The sequence below is a fragment of the Zeus faber genome (assembly GCF_960531495.2).
Source record: "Zeus faber genome assembly, chromosome: 10".
NCBI classification, from domain to species: Eukaryota; Metazoa; Chordata; class Actinopteri; order Zeiformes; family Zeidae; genus Zeus; species Zeus faber.
The window spans coordinates 24,521,739-24,536,177 of record NC_137199.1 but is presented as its reverse complement, the minus strand read 5'-3'; the positions used below and the strand labels follow the sequence as shown (position 1 = coordinate 24,536,177).

The 14,439-nt window shown below is 45.4% G+C and overlaps 1 protein-coding gene across 3 annotated transcripts in view; it reads right to left on the bottom strand.

Annotated features, from left to right (window-relative positions):
- The window catches only part of fgf13a (fibroblast growth factor 13a), a 119,753-nt gene that overhangs the window by 5,946 nt on the left and 99,368 nt on the right, over window positions 1–14,439 (bottom strand). The window lies entirely within an intron of this gene.

Below are 14,439 nucleotides of genomic sequence, written 5' to 3'. Positions count from 1 at the left end.
GTTTTGCGCTTGCGGCGTGTCTTTTTTCAGAGAGTTTCACCATAACCATCGTTGTGTTAATTATGCCCTATCCTCTCTGCGGGTATAAGTGTAATGGAGGTACTTTAAGCAGCTGTATGTGATGCATGAAATCGTTTTCTCTGAGCGTGTGTTTGAAGCAGTCCTGGTACTGATAATGCGGCGCCACCCTGGACCCTGGAGAATATTTAGGGATGTATGATTCTATTGTCCGTTTCTGTACTGTGCACTGCGCCTTCCCTCCCTCTTTTTTTCCTCTTCCATCTGTCAGCTTCAGACCCCAGCGCTTAAAGAAATTGCACATTTACGCTATAGTGGTGTGACTGGCGTGTATTTCCCTGGAGGTAGGAGTCAGGTGTGTGCTGTGCGTGTGTGTGTGTGTGTGTGTGTGTGTGCGTGTGTGTGTGCGTGTGCGCGTGCGTGCATATTTGTGTGCATGGGCAACAGAATCAGTTTGGCATGTGAGATTGTCCAATTTGTGGAGCTGCTTTAGTGTGCGAGTCCACAGAATGGAATCAGTTAAGGGAAGGTCCCCATGAGAGCGGAGGGACAGGGTGTGCATGGAGAACAGGCATCCGTCCACCGTTTCATCCGTCTTAATTACTTTTTAGCTGCTTTCTCGTTCATTTATTACACAGGGAAGGAAATAGATTCTGTCTGGAGACACACACACACACACACATTAACACAAGGGCTAAACCTAACTAATAGACACCGAGGTGTTTTTGGAACGGCAGGATGGATGTGTCTTGGCTGAGACAAGAATCAGCCTGATCTCAGCGGAAAAAGAGCCCGGATCCCGGTGCCGGGGTGTCAGCAACAAGACAGACGAGGCGTCCCGAGGGCCAGAGATCCGCCGTGAGATCATGAAAAACAATGTGTCACCGGCAGACGGACCATCATTAATAATGCCCTCACCTCTTTTCATAACCTGCCCCAACGGCGTCGATGTGTTTATAGGACGACGCGGGGCGGACGCGAAGATGATGGGAATTATTTTCAATTCAATCCCCGGAAAACTGAGACTACTCTGAATGATATCAGAGGGTTTAAATCTGAGACAAAATAACCAAGTATACAGTCAGCACAAAGGATACCTCCAGAGCCGATACTTGCAGTAAATCCGGGTAGCAATTTAGGACATTTTAGGAAAACTGCACAACTGAAAAACCGGGGATACCGACCAACACCACCCCCCTCCAAAATAAACAAAAACATGAGTAGATAACAAATCCAATCTACTCCTCTCTCTACTCTACTCTTCTCTTTCCGACTTTGCCTTTGAAGAGGCCGTTTTAGGGATGATTGTAGATGCCCAAAACCCCTGTGGTGCGATTGAGCGTTCCAAACTTAATCAGGAACACATCGAACCTAACCAAGCACCTAAAAGACCAGCGCCCTCATTTTTCAGTTTTTCTGAGTTTCAATTCATATTAACATGATTAACAATCACAATAATATATTGCACAAGTGTTTTTTATCCCAAAATAAACATGAGCATTATGTAACCATTACCTCCAGTGTTCAATAGGAGGTACAGTAAGTGATAATTACCTTCCTTGTCTCAGTTAACCAAAGCTCATTGTAGGATACAGTCCTTACCATCCTCCAAGAAATAGTAAGTTTGCATATTGAATATTAATATCATATGAACATATTGAATGCATTTCCCACTAACGAATGCCAACAGAGTCAGGAAACTTTCATCACTGGTTCCACTTGTACCATTCAGAGCTGCGTATTTGTATTTAATGAATGCAAACACAAGCTTACCTGAATAATGATGTATTCACCAGTGGAAGCATATGCTCATTATATCTGCGTTTTATAAGCTACCGTAGCTGTAAATAGTTGCCTAACGTATTCCTTACTTTAATGCAAGCACAGCATCGCTCACTATAAAATACTTGAAGGCTGCGTTTTATTTGAATGTGTAATGATATTCAAGTACTTTTTACAGGGTATCATGTAAAAAAAAAAAAAAAAGGGAAAAGAGGGAGATGTTGAATCTCCCTCTTTTGAAATGGCCTCTGTTGAATCTCTATGGGACTTAATTTGGTCAAATCAAGCTTACAAATAAATAAATAAATAGATAGATAGATAGATAGAGAGATAGATAGATAGATAGATAGATAGATAGATAGATAGATAGATAGATAGATAGATAGATAGATAGATAGATAGATAGATAGATAGATAGATAGATAGATAGATAGATAGATAGATAGATAGATAGATAGATAGATAGATAGATAGATAGAAAAATACATTTATTAATTACCGACTGGATATTGAGAATCATGAAATTTCTACTAATTTCAAAATTTCTAATACTTCTACATACTACAAAAATCCTTGTCAACAGCAGATTATTTTTGCAGATCCAAGCACAGAGCCCAGCGCTTAAAACCCGACCCCAGCCAGAACCACTGGGGACCCGTGAAATCCGGAAACTTCACATCTGCTCGGCCACCGTGCTTCCTCACAGTGGGGGGTGTGTGTGTGTGTGTGTGTGTGCGGGGGGGGGGCGTCAATTTGTCTAAATGCTAAATCTCCAGGGGAGCTGCAGAACACAGCGAGGAGGAGACACTGTACAGCGGAGGCGCGCACCGTTGGGTTTCTCAGACAGTCCATTCAATCGGCTGGAGCCTCATTTTATTTTTCAGAAAACACAAACATCCCCCGTCTTGTGAGTTTTGAAAGCGTGTCTCGGAGGCGAGAACAAAAAGCTCTAAATCATCGGCATCACTTTTTGCTGTGATTTCATCACTGGGGGGGCAGACGTGAGCACACGGCCCGTGTTGGTTTATTTGGTGTTTCCTCCGTCTGCCCCCAGCGTCTCTTGCAGGCCACGCCCGCAACCGGCTGCCTTGGTCCGACACCGGCCGGGGAAGTCTGGTACTGACAGCTCGCTTTGCCTCCGTCTGTCTCCGCACCTGAAGCCACCTGCGTTGTGGTTGAAGCCGCATCCCTTAAGCCCTGACGGAGCATCTTTGTTTCGTATTTTGTTTAAATTCAATTCCATAAAGATTTTTTTTCTTTTCTCGAGGAGGCCACTGTGCTTGGATGGCTGTTCGTCCGTGTTATTGTGGATTTCTTTGGGTGTCATGTTGCATTGGTTGCATTTTAACCCGTCGCGATTTTGTGCGGCTGCTTCCTCTTAATGGGACTATTCCCGGGAAAAATACGGTTTGTTGCTGGTACACGAGGGGGATCGGAGGGACAGTCCCTCCCCACCGCCCAATCCATTGTAAAAAGATTACGGCCACGCCCTCCGACGCTTAGGTAACCAGTTTTTTTTCCTCCTAACGTCGATCGGCTAATTCTGAGGGTTTGAAGGTCAGCCTAATTAAAATCAATTGAACACGCCCTCCCCCCGCACGCAAATCTGTCTTCTGTACGTTGAGAGGGGATTGGATTAAAGGCGTCATTTTATCTGGCGAGCGGTAATTAACTGCAATTATGATGATGACTTCAACAATTTAATTATTTATTAAAAAATTAAATAAACACTGCCGGGGAAGCTAAGTAGGACCAGGGAGAATGAACCCGGATGAGTCACTATGACGCGCGTTCTCATTTCTCATTGGAGCTTTTTGTTTTCTTCTGTTTTTTTTTTATGTTGTAATGCGTTTGTCATGGCGTTTGTATGGTTCGGGGGGGAACTCCTGCGCCTGCATCCCCGCCGGTTGACGGCCCAACTCCCATTATCCCTCACCCCATTCGTCGGAGACAAAAAGGAACATCTTCGGCTGTTTCCAGATGCGCCGACGATAGTTTATTCTCCTCGTGTGCCGCCGTTCCCCTAATTTCTCCGGTGCCATCTGAGCGCGAGGTTAGTGCCGGCGTCTAGACGGCGGCGGAGACAGGGGCGGTGATTTAAAAAGGTCATTACATTAAAGCAATAGCTCAGCAATATCCTATCCTCCCTTTTCGACCTTTATCGAAAAAGTCATATCTCTGGGAAAATATGATTTCTTTGTTTGCTCAAACCCTCTCTCTCTCTCTCTCTCTCTCTCTCTCTCTCTCTCTCTGTCTCCCCCGAATTAATTTCCTAATCTCGGCGGTGTATCTTGCTCCGAGTCTCCCTCTGGTCACCACCGGGACGGACCCATCTTGCACAACAGTCGCAGCAGTTGGTGGCCCGCTATTGGGCCGCGCAGCCCCCTCCAGCCGGGGGTTTTGTTCTACCTCTAATAATGAGCTTATGTGGATTTGGCGGGCCCCGGAGAGATGTAGGAGTCTGTCGATGAAAGACGTGCAGTACAAAGACGATAAATGCGGACGGAGATAGAAGCGCCGGGGAGCCAAGATGGACGGGTGCCCGCCGGTCGGCTCCGTCGTACCGGGGACGCTCTACAGGCAACAGATGCTCTCAGACTGACACGAAGAGGGGCCAGAACGGCAGGGGAATCCCAGTTCTATTAAAACCGGATTGCGGTAGACAGACGCATTCAGATCCCCTTGACTGCCGTCCAGCATCTCAGCATCTTCTTCAGTTCCACAGTCAAACTACCACAAAATAACCAAAAAAAAAAAAATAGAAAAAAAAACAAACCACAGCGGCAAACCCAGCCGAGGAAAATGATTTTAGAAGTACAAAAAAAAACGAAAAAAAACGAAGCTATCTGCATGTGAATGGTCTCCCTCCCCCGCGCTTACCCCAGTCTATGGCCGAGGGCTTTGGCTAAATGGACTTTAAATGATCCCATTACCACATGGGCTTTTCCTGAAAAAAAGCATCTACGACAAGTCCCTGTCCACATGGTGCACAGCTGGTCGCCATCGCTCGCACTGCGTCCGGGATTTTCATTGTTATAATGCATCGTTTTATTTTAAATACTCTGCAGCACTACGGTGCAACAACAGCCAGCCGACATGCACAGCCAATTAGGGAAGAGAACAAGATGAAAGTCCGAGGTGGTCTCATTGTGTCCAAAATAATATATCAGCCTCTATTATGTATGTGGAAAAGTGTGGAAAGATAGGGAAAACAAATGCAAATGTAGTGCTGTGCGGTGCATACAATGCACGTGCGTGTCTGTGTGTGTGTGTGTGTGTGTGTGTGTGTGTGTGTGTGGCCACTGAAGCGAACACGCACACACACACACACACACACACACACACACACACACACACGCACACACGCACACACACACATACACACACAGGTACACACACACCACTCCCCTCTACCGGTGCTTTAGTTTAGCAGGGATTGTCTGCTGCAGTCGCGTTGCTGGGAGCTGCGTGACGCATTTTGCAAGGTTTTATGGGCGTGGCGTGGGGATATCCTGCTATGATCCCCCTCCTCCCCCTCCCATGTCATCTCTGGGGTTTCCCCTGTCTATGCAGGAACACACACACACACACACACACACACACACACACACACACACACACACACATACACACACACACACACACACATATAGACTGTGTATATATACATATATACTGTATATATGAATATATACATGGTAAATACATGTGCACAGTATATATTTATATATACAGTATATATGTGTATATACACAGTATATTTATACAGTATATATAAACACATTTTATATATATATATGTATATATATATACACACACTATATATACTGTATATATGAATATATCCATGGTATATACACATACACGGTATATATATATATATATAGTCCCACATGGCCAGGGGAACCCCTCTCGCTGAAAAAGAAATGAGAAACTAGGCAACCTTTGATGCTGTATCTTGTGTACTTTCACTTTCTCTCACCAGCCTCGTTTGTCGCGTCCTTCGCTGAGCAGCATGGGTCTTATTTCCGGCTTCTCCCGCCATCATTTTTCATTCCACGAAAGATCTTACAACATGGCGGTTTTCAATTGGGGAGTTTTGTTATCTTGCAGCACCGTTGGGGTCCCAGGATGAGGAATACTGTAAGCCACACAGACTTTCACTCCATCTCATTCTAGCCTTCATCCTATAAACCTAAGGGCGTCGCGGAATCTGGACGAAAGCGGAGATGTTGTGAGGGACCACGGCCCTCACAACACTATTCTTCTTTTATAGAAAACTATTTTTAGGATAAAAAAAATAAAAAAAGTTTAGTTTGAGTCGCCTTTCTCTGGTGCATGTGCTGGTGTAAACCCGGTGGCAGATTCATAAAAGCACTTAACATCTGCCGGAGGAGGAAAAAATAAATCTGGCATAATGGACACCATCTCCTTTGTAAAGATATTGGCTGTACACCTTGGTGGAATGAGCTCAAAATCAATGCCACGCAAGGTCCGTGCACCAATCCAGCACCTACGTCTAAAAAGCAAATGACACAAATTACGGCGACAGAATCAGGGGCGATGGACGCTTCACAGAGGCAAGCACGAGGCCAAAAAAACCCCACTTTCGACGTCGCAGTCTCTTCAGCACAATGGGGGGCGGATTAGAAAAACACACTTCGGCCGCAGATAAAGATGAAGCGCCGCTCTTACGGCGTTCGTTTGCTTTGGAATAAATTTGGGGAAAGGCTTAAAGCCGGCGGGCGGAAAAGACGCCGTCGCACACACGTCTCCTGACGCACGCAAGGGGAGGACACGCGCCGGCGCTGCCAAGCGTGCGTCTTTGCGGAAAGACAAAGACCAACGTGAAAAGACACGCAGGCATGCGCGCACGTGCACACACACACACACACACACACACATACACACACACACACACACACACACACACACACACACACACACCGGGGCTAGTTAATGACACAGCTCAATGGAGGGCGACTCTACAGCACTGGTTATTTACCAAAGGAATTGAGCTAAGTGCTAAGTGGTTGGAAATGCATGGACATGTGCCAACTACCAACAACAGGCTTATACACACACACACACACACACACACACACACACACACACACACACACACACACACACACACACACACACAATCACACACACACACACACACACACACACACACACACACACACACACACACACACTGTGCATGCACAATGGTACACACTCATTTTTACACTGTCTGTATCTCTCAAATGTAAACACATATGAATAGAGTATTACCCTCTGAATCAGCCTCACAAAACAGATACACACATACACACACACACACACACACACACACACACACACACACACACACACACACACACACACACACACACACACACACACACACACACACACACACACACACACACACACACACACAATGGCTCTGGACCGGCGCCGGCTGGAGCCTCCGTGACTCACTCTAATCCCAATGACCCGCCCGCTAAATTAATGACTCCACTTCAAAGGCAACTCCTGAAATTTATGGAGATGATTTAGTTCAGGGTGTATATATTCCATTTAAAAAATATCCTCACATCTGAAACCAAATCACGGAAACTCGAAGCGATATCACACGAGAGCGAGCGCCGTTACGTGCAGCGAATCAAAGCCGTCGCTGATCCTTAGAGCAGGATGTTATTTTTATCTGAAAAACAAGACCTTTTTTTTTTTTTTTTAAGTATCAAGTACTTATTCAAGTATTTCATCGTCTAATAAAGCTTCCCAGCACTGTTACACTCTGTATCCCCACGCATGGAACTAACTCATGAACTAACTTTTGCATTCATTATATTATGGTTGTATTTCACAAAATATAAATATCTTTGCAGTGTTTTGCATTGTGTGCTATTGTGATAAACGTACGCTTATGTTGATGATTTATCAAAAACAAACTTAGGTAGCAGTTAAATTGCATGTTTGTATCCATGTTTTATTACCAGTGTCTGGAAGTGGAGGTGGAGGGAAAAGAAAGTAAGTAAGATAGATTTTTAATTGACTCTCCCCCCTCCCACAGGCTGTCACACTGATGGATGAATATATTTTCACCAGTGCGTTTTTTTTGCCTCACCCACTGGCGCACACACACACACACACACACACACACGCACACACACACACACACACACACACACACACACACACACACACACACACACACACACACACACACACACACACACAGACACAAAGACACACACACACACACACACACACACACACACACACACACACACACACACACACACACACACACACACACACACACACACACACACACACACACACACACACTCCTCCATTTACTCCTCATTTCCTGCTTGCTTTCTCTCTCCCTCTTTTCTTCCTTTCTTTTTCATACACAACCCAGTGACGGCTCTCTACAAGACGAGCAAAAACAGATAAAAAAACACCGGAGATCACACAACATACAGTAAATGCATAATTTTCAATAATTAAAATGCACTAATTGTCTGAAAGCAGGGTTTGATCTCAATGTAAAATAAGCTGGATATATATGCATTGTAGCAAGGAACACACACACACACACACACACACACACACACACACACACACACACACACACACACACACACACACACACACACACACACACACACACACACACACACACACACACACACAGAAACAGAGATGTACACGTGCAGAGACAGCGGTATCTCTCTGGCTGGAGTGGTCATCTTTTGCGTCTCCGGCATTGATTAGGAATCTCCCTGCGACGCCATTGGCCGCTTCCGGTGTGTGATTCACACACACACACACACACACACACACGCACACACACACACACACACGCACACACACACACACACACATACACACACACACACAGACACACAGACACAGCAGTCATCCAGGCGAAGAAGCCAGCCGAAAAACATCCATTTCAATTCAACCTTCAACTTAGAAGAACTACAAAGCTGCAAAAACAACCTCTCGACGGTTTTTATCCGATGTGAGGAGGTACAAAAAGATCCGTCCTTTGAAGGGACGGTAGATTTAAAGCATCTAGATAAAGTCCAAACGGCATTTTGTTTTTGTTTTGTCTAAATGACTGCTTCACGCTGCACGCTTCAACCAGCGGCGTAGGCAGTAATGGGCCTGGATGGCATTGGCCCCCCCACGTTACTCACTGGCTCAACCACATTATTAACTGGCCCCCCCATGTTACTCACTGGCCCACCCAGCCAGGTATGATCAAAATTCCCTTTCTTCCAAAAAATGTTAAAAAAATGATGTAAGAAAATATCAACTTGATTTATTGTTGACCTGTCGTGTGTGTTTAATTTGTCTTCTGATTAATACGGAACCGTTGAAAACAAGTTGTAGGAAGTCTCCGCCTCTGCGGGAACGTGTCGGCAGCTGGTGCCGGGGGACAGAGCTCACTCGCTGGCGTGCGGTGAAGCGCACCGCGCCGATCAGCTGCTCAGTGGAGGAGTGCGGTCTGGCAGCGGGGTGGGGGGGCTACTCCTCTGTAAGGTTTGTTTCCAGAATGAGCCGTGCCGGTGGTGATTTTTCTGGACAGTGTGTATAAAGTGAACAGTTTGGTGGAAAGCGGAGTCGTCATCCGTGTCACTTTCGTCCCCGTTCTCCCTCTGACGAGCCCTCCCAAAAGAGTTACTGTTTCCAATGTGTGTTCCCCTGTCCATACATCACTAATGAGATGTTAGGAAAGGAGCGGGCTGGGTTTGGGCGGATTGTTTCCCCCATTTAATTGATTTCCTTTCGGTTGGAAAGCTCCTCAGCTTAAACGTGTTTTTTCGTGGTGAATTCAAGTCTTTATGATTTTTAAAAACAACGCAATGGAACCGAAAATAACACTGAAATAAAGCATCAGGGAGATGGATTAAACTGTTTATGCCACATCTGACACGATTAAATGCTTTGGGTGTGAAGGGTCATTTGATCAGAACCTGCCCAGAGGGGAATGTCAGCAGGGCAGACCTCCCTGAGCCCAGTCCCCATTGAACCCCCAGCGCCCCCTGAACCCCCAGTCCCCATTGAACCCCCAGTCCCCCCTGAGCCCCCAGTCCCCACTAAACCCCCAGTCCCCACCGAACCCCCAGCCCCCCCTGAACCCCCAGTCTCCCTGAGCCCCCAGTCCCCACTCTATACTGTTACAACCTTTATAGACTGAGCTCTGCTGGTTGACCATTGTTGTGGTGTATAGCCAGTCTTTTGCTGTTATTTCCATTTTGAAGCAGAATGTTGTCGTTTTTTTCAGTTTGTCCGTGTTTGATCTTTTTTCCACTTCTACGTTTAAGTAAGTTAAGTAAGTCCTTTTTTTCTGGGAAAAGATGGCCCATCCAATTTTGTACTAACCCACCCTAAATACAATCTCTGCCTACGCCACTGGCTTAAACATTGAGATCTAAATGTATTAATTTTTCAAACAAGGCATGTGATTGAAATGTAAGATTAAAGTGAAGGGACTGTTAATGCCAGGGCAATTCCAAGCACAACCCTAACCCTTCAGTACCCGTACAAGGTAGACCTGGAAAAAAAGGGGGAATTTACAGAATTCCAGGGCAGCTACTGTAGGTGTGTAAATATGTGCCAAGTTGACACATTATGACAATAAAAAAAAGGGTACAATGGCAATACAATGAAAACCGTTTTCAGTGTTATGTGAAATTAGCATAAATTAGGCTGAATCTCCTGTTGAAGTGCTGCCTTCCTGTTCCTGAACTTCCACAGTCCTTCCGTCTAGGTGGTAATAAAGAGAGGCCGGGGAGATTATACTATTTAATGCTTTGAAACGTTTCCCTCCTGACTAAGACTGCGAGGAGCCCCAAGCCTTCGCCTTCATCTCCATATGAAAGACGCCCGCACGACCTTGAGGCTCCAGCCGGCATTTATTCTGCTATTCTAATCGAATGTCTTTTTTTTTTTTTTTTACATACTTGTACCCGGCCTTCACCTTGGGTCAAATGTTGAAGCGTGTTTAAAGCCAGAGGTGGGTAGTAACGTGTTATATCTACCCCGTTCCGTTTACTTAGGTAACTTTTAGAATAAATTGTACTTGTAAGAAACATACTATTCACTTTTACTCAAGTGTATTTGTGAAGAGAAAATGTTACTCTTAGACCGTTATATTCACTCCGTTTCACCAATCAAACGAACAGCCACGGCACACGCAGAAGGATGAGTGGACCGTGGACGACAACATGGCTGAAACAACGGCGGGTGATCGGTCCGAGGAGGAAGAACACCCCTGGCCTCACGTTCAAACTATGCTTTCCTTACAGACTACCAGAAACAATAGTTTCATCATGCGCAGCTTTCTTTGTCTGCCCAAAAATGTGGACATTTCAGCCGACAGGAACTCAACTTCGAACTTGAGAAAACATGTGGCGGTGGGCGTGAGCGCTGTCACAGGACCCTAGTCTGTAAAGTCTGTAAAAAAGACTCCCAGAGGATCCTGTTACAGGCCTAGGTATGATTATCAGTTGCCTATTTATTTAGTTAGCGTGGCAATCTAACTAAATAAATCAGTTTTTTTGTTTTTGGCGACACCCATGGTGAAAAGCAGTATTTGCCGGACCTCGCATCTCAGAGGTCCAAACAGTGTCGTGCCTGTGATGTCAATCAGTTGGTAGCGCTTGAGTGGCCCCTCGGCCTATATTTGTTCCTGTTTGTGTTCGGAGACTGATGACCACCACATTGACAGATTCTCATCATTATTTATTTATTTATTTTTATGTCTGCGCGCATGTTAAAATTAGACGGCCATACTACTCAAACCTAATGATGAAGAAAAGGAGAGCAATTAAAGAAAGAATCCGTGATTTTCGGGGACGTCTGGTCTGACACGGTCGGAGAGAGTCCCTTGATCCGCCCCAAACGTCCCTGCATGTAATAGCAGAGCCCAGATTCGGGAATTTTTAGGACGTTCTCATACCATCCTCGTTCCATCTTAATGTTAATTGTGTTACTGATAAATATGCTTTGGTAATAAATACAGATATTTTACAGATGGAGAACATACATTCAAATACATCCAGGCCGACTCACTGTAAAAAGTTAAACAGAAAACACACGCACACACACGCACACACACGCACACACACACACACGCACGCACACACACACACACACACACACACACACACACACACACACACACACACACACACACACACACACACACACACACACACACTAGTTCTCTGCCTCCAGGTGAACAGTTTAGAAATTAATGTGATATAACCTACAATGATTATAAAAAAGAGGGCATATTTGCAACTACGACTGCTCCTAGATATACATTTTAGAAGCAATATCCCCAAAAAGAGTAGGAAAAGGCTCCTTAATGGAATCACTGTGGAGCCCTGTTATACCAGTGTTGATAGTGCATTAGAAGAGCATCATAAGGCACAATAATGGTTCCACAAATCATTGCTTCCCACATAGAAAGTTCCGTTCCGAATATGAGCAGGCTCCTTTTTGTTGTGATGATGAGTCTACTTTAATGGATAAATCCCCTGTAGCCACATTGATACCTTTTCTGTCAACAGAGGGTTCACCCCAACAAACTGACGAGGTAAACAGACTTAATATAGTCCAACAGAGAGCAAAAATCCTCCTCTTCTGACGAAGATCACGAATGCATTTTCCCCCGCTGTCCCACATTCTGTCACCCTGTCATGATCTTGGGGCCATGGTAACGGTACGGTTCCGGTATCTTAATACTTAAGAAAATATTTTTTCTCGTCTGTCATAAATAAGTAGTGTAATGCTCGGGTGTGTATGACTGGTGGGTTGTTATAATTTACATAAGTTCATCTGATTGGAGGGGAGGTGTCCAGCATAGTAGGTAATTCACATCTTAATTTTCGTTAATATTTATTTATTAATTTTATATAATATTTAAAAAATGTTTCACAACAAAACATTAATACAACCAGTTCTATAGTTAGTTATGTATGTGTAGAACAGGTATAAACAGTATTTTTCACACATAAATAATAATAGTAAAATAACTTTCGAAATAAAAGCTCACAGTCAGACCAGTGCGTGTGTGCCTTCGCTTTGCGTGAACCTGCCGTGACAGTGGGTGCGCTCCTTTTCCGCCAGGGCACCTCCCGACGAGGGCGGAGCTGAGGCCGTCTCTTACAAGGAGGGGGAAACATTTTACAGCGGCAGGAGACGGCAACCTAATCAAACCACGCAACATGAAACTGTACAAGATGACAAAAAACGAATGGCTTATCGCCCGGCGAGACTGGGTTCCCTTCATTCCTACGAAAGAAACGTTCAAAAGAATCTTTCAAGAGGAGGTCGTGATAAAGAGGGACGCGGCCATCCCGGGGGGTTATTTTCCCCACTGGACACCTTGATTGATTGCACTCTTCACTGAAATATTTCGACGTCGTTTTATCTCATGTTTCTATGGAAAAGCCGCGCGTAGCGCCTTCAGTTAAAAAAAATTAATAAATAAAAATAGACCTATCTGCGGTCTTGTTGTAACTGTATCAACGGTTGTGTTTGCCGGGTGCAGGGCTTTTCGGAAATAAAAGATGAAAATAAAGACACCCAGCCAGGAAGTACCGAAACGACAGGGGGCAGTCGATAGGAACACCCGGGAAGTAGTGGTAGACGTAGACGGAGGCTTCCAGAAGAACGGCAAACAACAAACAGGGCTGGGCGTAAAAAACCTCGGAGGTGCGGGACGCTGCGTAGGTCCCCACCTGCCGCGGCACCACCCCCTGCGGACCTCATTAGCTTTTATGTTTTCAATGAATCGAAGATTTTTTGTTAAGGTCGGCAAATATCGGTTAAGGAAATTCCTTTAAATTTGCATCCCAACAACGGACAGTGGCTCAAACTTCCCCGAAGGCCTTTCGAGCGCACGGGGATGAGAAAGAGCAAGAAGTCGCTGAAGTACAGGAGGAGGGCGACCCCATCCTTGATGACGCATCGGGAGATGAAGGTCGCTCAGAGGTGGAGCCTCGAGATGTGTCTGCCATTTTAGATGACGACACCGGCAACGAGTACCAACGTCCGAGGCATCACAGGTTTGCGCGCCATCTCCTCAACCTCATTCCAACAGTTGATGTCACTGCTGCGGAAGCTCACAGCGAAACATGCAAGAGGCTGTCTCGCGCCGCGCGGCGGTTCATTTGTAAATCACGGAATGTATGCGCACGGGGGTGGAGAATTAAGCTGCTCCGCGTGACGCGACGTGGGGCTTTTTTTGTTCCATTCAATTAGGAGACATAAATAAAAAATAACAGGGCTGCCCCCTGAAAGTCGACGAGATGAATCATCAGTCGGAGACCCGTCAGTTGACTGGGATTATTTTGGGTTGTTTTTTTGATTTTTTTTGTCAGAATGTGCTTTACAATAACAAGATAAAAACAGAGAGAGGCAACACCGAGCGCCGTGCCCCGTTCCTCCAAATAAAACACCTAAAAACAGAGTGGGGGCGGGGCACGGAGGAACGGGGCATGACTCATAGACTCGTTAGGATTATTTTTTGCGCATAACGCATGGAGAGGGGGTTGATCGGGGAGAGAGTCACGGAGGAAGTGCCCCCATTACGCCCGGTTTCACTCCATACCCACGTGT